Below are 14,131 nucleotides of genomic sequence, written 5' to 3' on the forward strand. Positions count from 1 at the left end.
CCCTAGTTGAAAATGAAAGACAACACACTGAGAAGCCAGAGAGCAGAGATGAGATTTCTCAGGCATGTATCAGGATACAGAAGACAGAACTGAAAACAAAACAGACAACTAAGAGAAGAATTAGGATAAATATCTCTAAATGAAAAAAGTAGAAGAATATAGAAGGAAATGGAAAGAGCACATCAGTAGGATAGACGCTGAGAGACTACAAAAAATACTACACAAATACAAACCAACAACTCAAAGAATCATAAAGGGACCTAAATCTAAATTGAAGGACCTGGACTGATCTCTGTAAGTAGGAGGAATGAATCCTGATACATGGAGGAGAATATGATATCTGGGAGATTCAAGTTGCTGAAATTCAACTACAGCTATTTTTGCATTGAATATAAGTTTGCATTGTGTAACATAAAAACTTTGATTATTGTGCTTTATGTGTAATAATAAAGGCACAAAGAGTAAATAAAATGAGCATAAAGACCCTATGCAAGAAGGCAATTGCTGGCTGTAGTCTGCCTTTCCAGTGTTGTAGGCAATCCATGGGACGTTACACAAGCTCTCCATGTTAAACTTTGGTTCCAATAGTAAATCACACAAATTTATAGGGTGTCCAACTAAATATCTGCAGATTACAATTACAGTTAAATTGGAAGTGTAACATGTGGAATGTTGTGGAAAAGATGAACCAAAGAGTGCATGTTGTTGGCAGTAAACTTAGGAGGCACAGTAAATATGCTAAAAGACTGTCTACATTGTGATTGTCTGTCCTCTTTTGGAATATTTCTGTGTGGTATTGGATTCTTACCAGACTGTGATGATGGAGGACACTGAGAAGTTGAGAAGGGCAGCTAGGTTTGTATTATCATGAAACAGGGGTAGAGTGTGTCACAGATATGGTGAGTGAGGTTGGATGGCAATCATTAAAATACTGCTCTCTCCCCCTCCCCCCCTCTTTTTTTGTGGCAAGATATTTTCATGAAATTTCAATACCCACCATTTTCCTTTGAATGACAAAAAATTTTGTTGCTGTCTGTGGAATCTTGTGCCACAAGAAAGGAAGGGAGTGGACATTGTTATGTGTGACCAGTATGCTCTTTCTACAACACAAATGCACACGTGTATTAATATCGGTTTTTATTAAATGAAATGGAAACATTTATGTAACTTGGATAGAGTCCATGTTTTGTGGTACAAGCTCAGCAATAATAGTCCTCTTGCAGACTAATGTAATGTCAATATCGGTAATCTTGCTGTTACAAACTTCAGTTTCTCACTGCTATTAAAGTACAATTCTGGTTGAGGTAGACTAGTCCCGCTATAGTCACTAATCTTGTCACTATGTATTGTCATAGCCTGTGTGAACTAAACCCACTCTGCGAGTAAACTGACAGACACCAAACTGGATGACTGAGTAGGCCCCCAAGTCAGCAGCAGTGGCCTAAATACATGCTGTCGAGAGGGCATTGGCAGCATTTTGCTTATGGGAGTGTCTGTGGCCCCTCTAGTGCTAAGCACACTTGATTCAGCACCTTCTATCGACCATTGAACTTCATCTTCGCCGAAAGCTTATGTCAGCACATTCCTCCCCTCCGAAATTCCGCACCATTGTTGTGTCGTTAGATGTGAACAACAATTGGTTGGTGGGTGGGGGAGGGGGGGGGGGGGAGGCAGGATGCTGGACGCTGGATGCTGGATGCTAGACGTAGAGATGGGCTGAGAGCTGTGACTGTGGAGGATGGTGTATTCCCAACTGTGGAGGATGGTGTACTCCTGACCATACCCCAACATCTGGCTTGTGAGGCAACAGAAATATCCTCCAAAAATTGCTGCCTGGGCACCCATCCAGGCCTGAGGTAGTGTCTTGGGGGCGATGACAGTGATGGCGACAATGGGTCCACGTCTGGTCGGCGAGCAGGGACAGCAGAGGTGAGAGTGCATCATCCATCCGCTCCTCCTGGGGTGCCCTGGTGGCACCAACAGGCAACTGTGAAGGCATGATCCTGTGAGGCCGTGAATCTTGGGAAGAAAAGCAGCTGAATTACAGGGCAAATGACAAACACGGATTTGGTTCTGATGGCGCTGCTGCAAACCATCGGGACATGCAGTCAAGTACACAAAAGAGCCAATGTGTTCCTGGATCACGCCTCTTTCCCAGTGCCCACAGTTGCCATAAACCCTGAAAAGAACAGAATTGTGTGGCAGAAAGCAGCCCTTGGGGCTGTGGTGTGTGTTGCAAGTGTAACAGCGTCTGATGGTGGCGGCCATGTAGACGTTCTGCTGCTGATGGTCTGTCTCATGGGTGGGAGCGATAGGAGGCAAGAAAGAGATGTAAAAGTATGTATGAAGTGTTCTGCTTCTCTGTTGGACTGGGGGTGAAATGGAGCACTTGTCAGATGACAAATGCCATTTTGTTAAAAACTGTTCAAAATCACGTGACATAAACTGTGGTCTATTGTGCGACACAAGTAATTCTGGCAAACCTTCTGTGCAAAATATGGAGGACAACACTTGAATGGTGCTATGTGATGTGATAGAAGCCTTAGGCACTGCAGATGAGTACTTGCTAAAAGAGTCTACCACTATGAGCCAATGAGTGTTTCAAAATGGTCCTGCAAAGTCTATGTGCACTTGTTGCCATGGGGATTGAGTCTTAGGCCAAGCTGAGAATGTCTATGGTGGAGAAGATTGGTTTTCCACGCGTGTGCAACACTGTGACATCATACATTCAATGTGGGCGTCCATGCCCCGCCAAGTACTTGCTATCTGTTTAGTGCAGACAATTTCCCAATGTCCATGGTCAAGCGGTTTTAACATATCCTTTTGCAACACCGTGGGAATGAGCATATGTGATTGCCCACTGTCAGATTGTACTAAGATCACACCTTGTTAACTGAAAGGTCATGCCGACGTGCAAAATATTGGCTCACATCTGAGTTCTAGATACTGTTCAATGAAAGATGCCAAGACGTGTGAATGTAATGCAACAAAATCTTGAGATGTGGGTCAGCTTCCGTGACCTATGCAATTTTTCTGTAGTGCAAGGGAAAAGATTGCAGCAATTCAGAGTCCTGCACATAGATTTGGCAACAAGATGTGGCAAATGCATCAAAATCAGAGTCTGGGCCAATCAGAAAGTGAAATAGGGCATCTGAATTGCCATAGGTCTGTACACAATTTCATACTGTTACTGCAAAAGCAACAAACCCCAACATTGAATTTTTTGAGCAATGCATGCAGGAACCGGCTTTGACAGATGAAACGAGGGCTGCAAAGGATTGTGATCTGTTGTGACCATTTGGAATTTGGTCACACCATATACAATAGCGAGACCTCTTTTTCTCTTTAAGAATAATTGCACTGAGTTTGAGTGAGCATCTTTGAGGCAAAAGCAATGGATCTGTCTTGTCCACCAATTCTGTCCGAAAGCTCAGCACCAATTCCGTAGGAAGAAGCATTGACTTGTAAAACTACCAGCTTGGCATGTTCAGAATGCACTAAACATCTGTCACTAAACAAAGCATTTTTAAGTTTCTGAAATGCATTTTGACAGTCTTTAGTCCACACAAAAGGTACATGTTTTCGACACAAGTGATGCAATGGAGCAGCGATCTGAGCAGCATTTGGTATGAACCGAATGTGGTATGTCATTTTGCCTAGTACTGACGGCAGTACAGACACATTGTGAGGAACAGGCAGGTTACGGACTGCAAGCAAATGAGATTGGAGGGGGTGCACGCCCTGACTCTTTATGACATGACCTAAATACTGTGGTTCAGTTTGAAAAAAGTAACACTTTTTGAGATGACACTTGAGTCCTGCTTCTGACAACAGTCAAAAAAGAGTATGCAAATTGGCAATGTGTTCCTCTGGTGTACAATGTGAGACGACAATATCGTCAAGGTAGTTTGAACAAAATGGCACTTTTGCAATCAGCTGTTCCAAGAAACGTTGGAAAACGGCAGGTGCTGAAGCACTGCCAAAAGGCAAATGCAAATACTTGAACAGTCCTAAGTGTGCATTTACAACAAACACTTTCTGCGATTCTTCATCCAATGGAATTCGCAAGAAGACATCACGAAATGTGTGTTAGAAAAGTAACGTCCTGCACCAAGCCTATCCATGGGTTCCTAAGGGTGAGGTAATGGATAAGTGTTAACTATTGTCTGTGGGTTGACTACAGACTTGAAGTCATCACAAATGCGAATGTGACCAGAAGGCTTAGGCAACAAAATGAGAGGAATTGCCCACTGACTAGCTTGAGCAATTACACCATTATCTTGCAATTCTTTCAATCCACTGGCTACTCTCTCTCTTAAAGCAATTAGAATGGGGTGGGCCCAGAAAACTTAGACTGTACATTGTTTTTCAATGTAACAAGTGCTGCAAAGTTATTACTTTTTCCCATTCCTTCTGAAGATAGCTCAGGAAATTCTTTAAGCAAGCTAGCTACACTGTCTTTTGGTTCAAAAGCAGACACTGAAAGTACATTGTCTTCAATGCTAAGCCCAAACAAATCAAAGGCATCTAAACCGAATATGTTCTCGCTGTTTCTGGATTTTAACACTGTAAAATTCACTGTACTAGTGGAGATTTGTAAGTGGCGGGCAAACCACACTGTCCAAGCACTGCAATTTCCTGTCCATTGTCAGCAGTGGGGTGCTTGCTAGATTTAGAAACTGTTTGTGTGTGACAATTAAGCAAAGTTACTGAGGCACCTGTGTCTAACTGAAAGTTTAGATGATGGCCAACAGTTTGTAGTGAGACAAATAGTTTGTTAGAATGTCATTACAGAGCACTAGGGAGAGAAGGAGGCACAACCATAATCTTACTTTTGCCAGAACGTGTTGTAGGTTTTGAAAGTGCAGAATTCACTGCATGTGAAAGAGTCTCTTTTTTCTGGGGGCATTGCAAACATGCTGCTTGGGAATCACCTTTTTTTCCACATGCGTAACATGTTGCATTATGTGATGGGCATTTCTGTCTTTTATGGCCAGCAAAAAAACCAAGGGCAAGACTTCACTAAATTCACAGGCCTGTTTACATGTACATGTCTATGTGGCTGTCCACGCAGCTGTGTACATGCTCCCTGTTGTGGCTGAATGAGGCAGTCGCGAACAAGAGGCAGCTCGAACCAACAAATAGGGGCCTGGTAAAACTTATCGGCCGCTATGGCACATGAGTCATATTGCTCTAAAATCTGCAATACTTGGGGAAGTGATGGATCAGAGTACTGTAAGATCTGTTCCCATGTTGTACTACCTGGGACATGGAATGTTATTGTGTCCTGTATCATTAAATCACTGTAAAAGTTGTCGCAACTAAACCTAAATTTACACTTCCTAGTCATGCCCCGGGTGTAGACAACATTCCATTAGAACTGCTGACGGCCTTGGGAGAGCCAGTCCAGACAAAACTATACCATCTGGTGAGCAAGATGTATGAGACAGGCGAAATACCCTCAGACTTCAAGAAGAATATAATAATTCCAATCCCAAAGAAACCAGGTGTTGTTGTTGTTGTGGTCTTCAGTCCTGAGACTGGTTTGATGCAGCTCTCCATGCTACTCTATCCTGTGCAAGCTTTTTCATCTCCCAGTACCTACTCCAACCTACATCCTTCTGAATCTGCTTAGAGTATTCATTTCTTGGTCTCCCTCTACGATTTCTACCCTCCACGCTGCCCTCCAATACTAAATTGGTGATCCCTTGATGCCTCAGAACATGTCCTACCAACTGATCCCTTCTTCTGGTCAAGTTGTGCCACAAACTTCTCTTCTCCCCAATCCTATTCAATACTTCCTCATTAGTTATGTGATCTCCCCATCTAATCTTCAGCATTCTTCTGTAGCACCACATTTTGAAAGCTTCTATTCTCTTCTTGTCCAAACTATTTATCGTCCATGTTTCACTTCCATACATGGCTACACTCCATACAAATACTTTCAGAAATGACTTCCTGACACTCAAAACTATACTCGATGTTAACAAATTTCTCTTCTTCAGAAACGCTTTCCTTGCCATTGCCAGTCTACATTTTATATCCTCTCTACTTCGACCATCATCAGTTATTTTGCTCCCCAAATATCAAAACTCCTTTACTACTTTAAGTATCTCATTTCCTAATCTAATTCCCTCAGCATCACCCGACTTAATTCGACTACATTCCATTATCCTTGTTTTGCTTTTGTTGATGTTCATCTTATATCCTCCTTTCAAGACGCTGTCCATTCCATTCAACTGCTCTTCCAAGTCCTTTGCTGTCTCTGACAGAATTGCAATGTCATCAGCGAACCTCAAAGTTTTTATTTCTTCTCCATGAATTTTAATACCTCCTCCGAATTTTTCTTTTGTTTCCTTTACTGCTTGCTCAATATACAGATTGAACAACATTGGGGAGAGGCTACAACCCTGTCTTACTCCTTTCCCAACCACTGCTTCCCTTTCATGTCCCTCGACTCTTATAACTGCCATCTGGTTTCTGTACAAATTGTAAATAGCCTTTCGCTCCCTGTATTTTACCCCTTCCACCTTTAGATTTTGAAAGAGAGTGTTCCAGTCAACATGGTCAAAAGCTTTCTCTAAGTCTACAAATGCTAGAAACATAGGTTTGCCTTTCCTTAATCTTTCTTCTAAGATTAGTCATAAGGTGAGTATTACCTCATGTGTTCCAGTGTTTCTACGGAATCCAAACTGATCTTCCCCGAGGTTGGCTTCTACTAGTTTTTCCATTCGTCTGTAAAGAATTTGTGTTAATATTTTGCAGCTGTGACTTATTAAACTGATCTTCGGTAATTTTCACATCTGTCAACACCTGCTTTCTTTGGGATTGGAATTACTATATTCTTCTTGAAGTCTGCGGGTATTTCGCCTGTTTCATACATCTTGCTCACCAGATGGTAGAGTTTTGTCAGGACTGGATCTCCCAAGGCCGTCAGTAGTTCCAATGGAATGTTGTCTACTCCGGGGGCCTTGTTTCGACTCAGGCCTTTCAGTGCTCTGTCAAACTCTTCACGCAGTATCATATCTCCCATTTAATCTTCATCTACATCCTCTTCCATTTCCATAATATTGTCCTCAAGTACATCGCCCTTGTATAGACCCTCTATATACTCTTTCCACCTTTCTGCTTTCCCTTCTTTGCTTAGAACTGGATTTTCATCTGAGCTCTTGATATTCATACAAGTCGTTCTCTTATCTCCAAAGGTCTCTTTAATTTTCCTGTAGGCAGTATCTATCTTACCCCTAGTGAGATAGGCCTCTACATCCTTACATTTGTCCTCTAGCCATCCCTGCTTAGCCATTTTGCACTTCCTGTCAATCTCATTTTTGAGACGTTTGTATTCCTTTTTGCCTGCTTCATTTACTGCATTTTTATATTTTCTCCTTTCATCAATTAAATTCAGTATTTCTTCTGTTACCCAAGGATTTCTACTAGCCCTCGTCTTTGTACCTACTTGATCCTCTGCTGCCTTCGCTACTTCATCCCTCAAAGCTACCCATTCTTCTTCTACTGTATTTCTTTCCCCCATTCCTGTCAATTGTTCCCTTATGCTCTCCCTGAAACTCTGTACAACCTCTGGTTCTTTCAGTTTATCCAGGTCCCATCTCCTTAAATTCCCACCTTTTTGCAGTTTCTTCAGTTTTAATCTACAGGTCATAACCAATAGCTTGTGGTCAGAGTCCACATCTGCCCCTGGAAATGTCTTACAATTTAAAACCTGGTTCCTAAATCTCTGTCTTACCATTATATAATCTATCTGATACCTTTTAGTATCTCCAGGGTTCTTCCATGTATACAACCTCCTTTCATGATTCTTAAACCAAGTGTTAGCTATGATTATGTTGTGCTCTGTGCAAAATTCTACCAGGCAGCTTCCTCTTTCATTTCTTAGCCCCAATCCATATTCACCTACTGTTTCCTTCACTCCCTTTTCCTACACTCGAATTCCAGTCACCCATGACTATTAAATTTTCGTCTCCCTTCACAATCTGAATAATTTCTTTTATTTCATCATACATTTCTTCAATTTCTTCGTCATCTGCAGAGCTAGTTGGCATATAAACTTGTACTACTGTAGTAGGTGTGGGCTTCTTATCTATCTTGGCCACAATAATGCGTTCACTATACTGTTTGTAGTAGCTTACCCGCATTCCTATTTTCCTATTCATTATTAAACCTACTCCTGCATTACCCCTATTTGATTTTGTGTTTATAACCCTGTAGTCACCTGACCAGAAGTCTTGTTCCTTCTGCCACCGAACTTCACTAATTCCCACTATATCTAACTTCAACCTATCCATTTCCCTTTTTAAATTTTCTAACGTACCTGCCCGATTAAGGGATCTGACATTCCACGCTCCGATCCGTAGAACGCCAGTTTTCTTTCTCCTGATAACGACATCCTCTTGAGTAGTCCCCACCCGGAGATCCGAATGGGGGACTATTTTACCTCCGGAATATTTTACCCAAGAGGACGCCATCATCATTTAATCATACAGTAAAGCTGCATGCCCTCGGGAAAAATTACGGCTGTAGTTTCCCCTTGCTTTCAGCCGTTCGCATTACCAGCACAGCAAGGCCGTTTTGGTTATTGTTACAAGGCCAGATCAGTCAATCATCCAGACTGTTGCCCTTGCAACTACTGAAAAGGCTGCTGCCTCTCTTCAGGAACCACACGTTTGTCTGGCCTCTCAACAGATACCCCTCCGTTGTGGTTGCACCTGCGGTACAGCTATCTGTATCGCTGAGGCACGCAAGCCTCCCCACCAACGGCAAGATCCATGGTTCATGGGGAGGAAGCATGTGTTGACAGATGTGAAAATTACCGAACTATCAGTTTAATAAGTCACAGCTGCATAATACTAACACGAATTCTTTACAGACAAATGGAAAAACTGGTAGAAGCCGACCTCGGGGAAGATCAGTTTGGATTCTGTAGAAATATTGAAACACGTGAGGAAACACTGACCTTATGACTTATCTTAGAAGAAAGATTAAGGAAAGGCAAACCTATGTTTCTAGCATTTGTACTTAGAGAAAGCTTTTGACAATGTTGACTGGAATACTCTCTTTCAAATTCTAAAGGTGGCAGGGGTAAAATACAGGGAGAGAAAGCCTATTTACAATTTGTACAGAAACCAGATGGCGGTTATAAGAGTTGAAGGACATGAAAGGGAAGCAGTGGTTGGGAAGGCAGTGAGACAGGGTTCTAGCCTCTCCCCAATGTTATTCAATGTGTATATTGAGCAAGCAGTGCAGGAAACAAAAGAAAAGTTCGGAGTAGGTATTAAAATCCATGGAGAAGAAATAAAAACTTTGAGGTTCGTCAATGACATCGTAATTCTGTCAGAGACAGCAAAGGACTTGGAAGAGCAGTTGAACGGAATGAACAATGTCTTGAAAGGAGGATATAAGATGAACATCAACAAAAGCAAAACGAGGATAATGGAATGTAGTCGAATTTAGACGGGTGATGCTGAGGGAATTAGATTAGGAAATGAGACACATAAAGTAGTAAAGGAGTTTTGCTATTTGGGGGGCAAAATAACTGATGATGGTCGAAGTAGAGAAGATATAAAATGTAGACTGGCAATGGCAAGGAAAGCGTTTCTGAAGAAGAGAAATTTGTTAACATCGAGTTTAGATTTGAGTGTCAGGAAGTCGTTTCTGAAAGTATTTGTATGGAGTGTAGCCATGTATGGAAGTGAAACGTGGACGATAAATAGTTTGGACGAGAAGAGAATGGAAGCTTTTGAAATGTGCTGCTACAGAAGAGTGCTGAAGATTAGATAGGTAGATCACATAACTAATGCGGAGGTATTGAAAAGAATTGGGGAGAAGAGGAGTTTGTGGCACAACTTGACAAAAAGAAGGGACCGGTTGGTAGGACATGTTCTGAGGCATCAAGGGATCACAAATTTAGCATTGGAGGCTGCGTGGAGGGTAAAAATCGTAGAGGGAGACCAAGAGATGAATGCGCTAAGCAGATTCAGAAGGATGTAGGATGCAGTAAGTACTGGGAGATGAAGAAGCTTGCACAGGATAGGGTAGCATGGAGAGCTGCATCAAACCAGTCTCAGGACTGAAGACCAAAACAACAGCAATCATGCATGTTAATTCTGTATACCATCGGTGGTACATCTGTTCCAGCTTTTTCTGTAAGTGAAAGAACTGGTATCTAGCAGCAGCTACTTGGACTTGCTGGCTATAGTATTGAGTTAATGCAGCAATTACTTGATAATTGACTGGTTCATCAGGAGATGTGGTTGGGAATAGTTTTTGTATTAACCTGAACACTGGAGACCCCACAGTTGAAAGGAAGTATTGTAGCTTTACAGTACCGTGAACATGATGAACTTGACAATATGCCTGGAACTCAGTCAGGTATTCAATCCATTCCTTAAATTGCTGGAACATTGGTATACTGATTGCCAGCACTTGTCGAGCTTGATTGGTTGGTCGGTTGTCTGATTGGCAGCACTTGTTGAGCTTGATTGGTTGGTCGGTTGTGGTTGTTTTTGAGGCTGGTGCAGTTTTTGTAGTCAGTAGTTGTACCATTGTCAGTAAGGTAGGGATTTGTTGGTTCTGAAACTGAAAAACTTGTGTTAGATCCATCACATTGGCCGTCTGCAGCTGAGAATGGGGGCATGGGTGGAGGGGGCAGGGAATTCATGGTTTACACAAATATGTTATATCAAAAAGCAAGCAAAGTCTCTGAAAAGAGAAATTTGATGTGGCTCCTCTCCTAGAATACATGCAAGAACATAACAACAAGTTAGCAAACTGAAACACTTGAACATGATCACCTCTGCAAGCTAAAACACAAGAGAAGCAAGCAAAATCTTTGGCCAAGTTGATTATCTTTTATCACCCCTGAATTATCCTCGTTCGCCTCTGTAGAGTCTTGTACAGCAAGGAAACAATGGAGAGGATGTTGTTATGGGTGGCTGGTATCCTCTTTGTACAACAAAAATGCACATGTGGATTAATATGATTCTTTATTTACATGAACTGCAAACATTTACTTAACCTCAATAGAGTCAATGTTTTGTGGTACGAGCTCATCAGTGATAGTCCTCTTGTAGACTGATGTAATGTCAATATCGGTAATTTTGCTATTACAAACTTTAGTTTCTTGCTGTTAGTAAAGTTCAATTCTGGCTGAGGTAAACTAGTCCTGCTATAGTTGCTTATCTGGTCGTTATGTACTGTTATAGCCTGTGATGAACTAAACCTGCTCTGCAAGTAAACTGACAGACACCAGACTGGATGATTGAGTGAGGTCCTCTGGCGAGCAGCGGCATGGGTGCGTCTCTAGCCGCTCTCATTATATGCACGCTTGTTCCAGCACCTACTAATCGATCTTCGCACTTCATCTTTGCTGACTGGTGTGCTGACAATAGCTTACGCCAGCACAGTGTCTACCAACATAAACAAAAAATGCCAACTTTCTGCCAAAGTGACCTAGACTGAGTTGAACATGCTTACTGCAGTCAAGCCTTGGTCTTCCTATACAATTTTTACACTCCACACTTTGCTCCATTACTGTTTCTTGATTTCTTGATACCTCAAGATGTGTTCTGTGAAGTAGTTTCTTCTTTTAGTCAAGTTGTGCCATAAATTTCTTTCCACCCTATTCAGTTTTGTACCACATTGTTTGTTATTTGATCTATCCATCTAAACTTCAGCATCCTTCTGTAGCATCACCTTTCAAAAGCTTCAGTTCTATTCTTGTATCATCTAAATTTCATTCCAAACAAACGTCTTCAAAACAGACAAACTCAGTGTACAGATTTAATAACATCAGGGATAAGCTAAAACACTCTCACTCTCTCTCTCTGTCACTATCTCTCAGTGGCGCAGTGGTTAGCACACTGGACTCGCATTCGGGAGGACGATGGTTCAATCCCGTCTCCGGCCATCCTGATTTAGGTTTTCCGTGATTTCCGTAAATCGTTTCAGGCAAATGCCGGGATGGTTCCTTTGAAAGGGTACGGCCGATTTCCTTCCCCATCCTTCCCTAACCAAAGCTTGTGCTCCATCTCTAATGACCCCATTGTCGACGGGACGTTAAACACTAACCTCCTCGTCCTCCTCTCTCTCTCTCTCTCTCTCTCTCTCTCTCTCTCTCTCTCTCTCTCTCTCTCTCTCTCTCTCTCTCTCTCTCCCCCCCTCTCTCTCTTCCTCTCTCTCTCCCTCCCCCTCCATCCCTCCCTCTCCCCCCCCCACTCTCTCTCCCCCTCCCTCCCTTCTTAACTATTGCTTTCCTTTCAAGCTCCTTGATTCTTATAACTGCTGTCTAATTTCTGCACATTTTGTTCCTTGTATTTTATTCCTACTACATTTTGAGTTTCATAAAGTGTAATCCAGTCAACAGTGTGAAAAGCTATCTCTAAATCTACAAATGTTATAAACCTAGGCTTGCCTAGCTTCAGTCTAAGATAAGTCATAGTGTCAGAATTCCTATATTTCTCTAGAACCCAAAATGATCTTCCCTGAGAGCAGCCTTACCAGTTTTTCCATTCTTCTTAAATAATATGTCAGTTTTTTTGCAACACTTATTAAATTGATAGTCTGTAATACATATGCACTAGCCTCCCTCCCTGTACTTCTGTTAACCTATTCTTCCATTTCCTACATCATCTCAGATCCTTTCAGTTTAACTGGGGCTCTAAATTTTGGTAATTTGTGCTATATTATTAGTTTAACTCTTAATATCACAGGTGTGGACTCAAAGACCACTGTCCTTCATTGTTACACTTTGCTAATGCATGAGGGTGGGGTAGGAGGTTACAGCATCGTCTAGTTATTCTTTCATGAACCTGCCATGGGTTCCTTTGTCAGTAGGTGCTTGAACATGATGTGGACTGATACCATTACTGCTCCTTTCATGCTAGTGGTCTCTGAGACCGCACGTGGGACTTTGCATTATGGATTTAGTAGCCAGATCTTTGTCTACTTTTTGCACTACAGACTCTGACTTTGAGGATACTCTTTTAAAATGATTTGAGGACAGGGTAGGAAGTGATGTTGGATCAGGTGGCAGCAACGAAATTGGATGTGAAAATATTCAGAATCAGAACAGTGTGAATGAGAAGAAGAATTTGTTTTGCCACTTGTGAATTCCTTGAATGTAACAAACGATCATGTCACCTGTGAATTCGTTGAATGAAACAAGTGATCAAAGTGATGAAGACAGAATATAGAGACTGAATCTGTAACTAAGATTCTACTAGAAATATATTTGGTTGAAACAAATATTGCTGGTCATCGAAGCCTCTTCTCAAGTGTTCTTGTATATGGCAGTGTAACACCATTCATTTGCCAATAGTGTAACCTCCTGCTCAAATAGGTAATAATCTATATCCTCTTACTATTTGGAACTGGTTTATGAGTGTTGATAATTTGAGTTTTATGTTGAAATGGACTAATGTAAAAATAAAAAAATAAAAGCCAGAAAATTATCCAAATGTTTTGTATGAAGCTGATTTATGTGAACTAAAAGCATTTTTTGGTTTACTATTTTATTCAGCTATTTTCAAATCCAGCAGAGACAAGTACAAACCATTTTATGCCACAGATGGTACTTGATGTGGCACCCAAAAACTGGTTTGGTGTACTTCTAACTTGCTTGAGATTCAGTCACCCAGTAACCTCCAATGTCAGACAACACAATGTTCATGTAGCAATGAAATGCTGTTACTGTTTCATTCTAAATGCAGCTTCAAAATGTATATTATGAACAAAGTTTGTATGTATGGTTTAAAAGTCATGTGCTTTACTGACACTCGCACTGGTAATTTGTTTAATGCATATGCTTACACTTGAATGTACTCAGATGGAAAAAAATATAAATTCAGTAGGAAAAAGTTTGAAAAACTAATTCAGGTTGTGATTAGACTAGCTACATCAATTAAACAGACTGATCATAATATTACCACAGACGGTTGGCTTAACTCAGAGTTACCGTATTTACTCGAATCTAAGCCGCACTCGAATCTAAGCCGCACCTGAAAAATGAGACTCGAAATAAAGGAAAAAAAAAAAAAAAATCTTGAATCTAAGCTGCACCTGAAATCTGAGACTCAAAATTCAAGGGGAGAAAAAAGTTTTAGGCCGCACCTCCAAA

At 41.4% G+C, this 14,131-nt stretch overlaps 1 protein-coding gene across 1 annotated transcript in view; it reads left to right on the forward strand.

Annotated features, from left to right (window-relative positions):
- Window positions 1–14,131, forward strand: part of LOC124804976 (1-phosphatidylinositol 4,5-bisphosphate phosphodiesterase-like) — a 543,720-nt gene that overhangs the window by 377,346 nt on the left and 152,243 nt on the right. The gene's annotated exons all lie outside the window — the stretch shown is intronic.

The sequence above is a fragment of the Schistocerca piceifrons genome, chromosome 7 (assembly GCF_021461385.2).
Source record: "Schistocerca piceifrons isolate TAMUIC-IGC-003096 chromosome 7, iqSchPice1.1, whole genome shotgun sequence".
Lineage (NCBI taxonomy): Eukaryota > Metazoa > Arthropoda > Insecta > Orthoptera > Acrididae > Schistocerca > Schistocerca piceifrons.